Source organism: Lontra canadensis, unplaced genomic scaffold (assembly GCF_010015895.1).
Source record: "Lontra canadensis isolate GAN:19392208 unplaced genomic scaffold, GSC_riverotter_1.0 scaffold13, whole genome shotgun sequence".
NCBI lineage: Eukaryota > Metazoa > Chordata > Mammalia > Carnivora > Mustelidae > Lontra > Lontra canadensis.
In genome coordinates, this window is record NW_022631007.1 from 26675920 (window position 1) to 26677615 (window position 1696).

Here is a 1696-nt window from a genome sequence, read left to right on the forward strand (position 1 = left end):
TTATGATTGTGTTTAATTTGCATTTGTAAATTTGTCTCATTTCCTTCCATTTTAATTCCTAATTTCGTTCACTGTGGTTGGAGAGCATACTTCACATGATTTTAATCTTTTGAAATTTATTGACACTGGTTTTATGGCCTAACATATTTCCTATTCTGGTAAATGTTTCACATGTACTTGAGAAGAATGTGTACTCTGTAGTTGTTGAATGGAGAGTTCTTTAGGTCCTTGTTAGTTGAATTATAGTGTTGTTCAAGTTCTCTATCTGCTTGATGACTTTTTGTCTAGTTCTATCATTTTGGAAAGTGAGATATTGAAATCTCCAATTATTATTGTTGAATTGACCATTTTTCTCTTCAATTCTCTTTTGTTTCATGAATTTGTTATATATATGCTTATAGTTATATCTTTTGGCAAATTAACTCTATTATTATCAAGTGTCCTTCTTAGTCTATAGTAATAATTTTTATCCTAAGGTCTACTTTGTCTGATATTAAAGTAGCCATTTTAGGTCTCTTCTGATTATTGTTTACCTGGTATATCTTTTCCCATACTTTTACTTTTGACTTCTTTGTACCTTTGAATCTAAAGTGTGTCTCTTATAGACAGCATATGATTAGGTTTGGAGGTTTTTGTTTTCTTTGTTTTGTTTTAATCTGTTCTGAAAATTTCTGCCCTTCAATTCAATCCCTTTTCATGTAATGAGATTACTGATAAGGTCATGTTTACATTTGCCATTTTCCTATTTGTTTTCTACATGCCTTTTTTTTCTTTTTTTGATCATTTCTCCATTATTATTTTTGTTTTAAAAGGATATTTTCTAGTGAACTATTTTAATTTTCTTGTTATTTCTCTTAATGTATATTTTTAAAAATTTACTTATTTTAGAGAGGAGGGAGAGCCAGATGGAGAGAATCTTTAAGCGGACCCCCCCACTGAGCATGGAGCCCAACTCCGGGCTCGATTTCACCACCCATGAGATCATGACATGAGTTGAAACTATGAGTCGGTGCTTTAACTGACTGAGCCACCCAGGAGCCTTTCTTACTATATTTTTTGAATCATTTTCTTAGTGGTTGCTATGAGGGTTCAATTAACATCTTAATTAATAACAATCTAGTTCAAATTAATACCAATTTAATTGTAATAGTATGCAAAATCTTTGTTCCTCTATGACTCCTCTCCCCTCATTTGTGCTGTTATTATAATGTAAATTACATCTCTATAGATTGCATGCCCATCTACACAGAAAACACAAAGAATGCTTTGCACATTTATAAGTTATCCTTGCACAGGAGCCATGTTAGTCTTTTTTTGTATTGTTCCAACTTTAATATATGTGCTGCCAAATTGAGAACAACATGATCTAATGTTGACATTAGAAACTACTCTGGCTTCCAGTGTGAAAAACAAATTAAAGGGGAGGCCAGTCTGGAGGTGAGAAGACTAGATAGAAATGCTGAAATATATCAGGTAAAAGATGATAGTAGAAGATAGACCTAGAGTTCAGTACTAGAACACTGGAGAAGAGATACAGACAATGTATTTGAAAGATATTAAGGAGATAGTATTAACTGGCCTTGGCAACTTGATGTATAGTTGAGCAAAAGGAAAGAGTCGAAATGACTAATGGTGCTATTCACAGAGAAAGATAACATTGAAATAGAAGCTTTGCGAAAAAATACAATGAGCTCGA

General features: G+C 32.5%; 1 non-coding gene across 1 annotated transcript; it reads right to left on the bottom strand.

Annotated features, from left to right (window-relative positions):
• Positions 1-1250: 1250 nt before the first annotated feature.
• Positions 1251-1358, bottom strand: LOC116867996. The gene has a single exon (XR_004382718.1). It is a non-coding gene; the product is annotated as a U6 spliceosomal RNA (small nuclear RNA).
• Between the last annotated feature and the right edge of the window lie 338 nt (positions 1359-1696).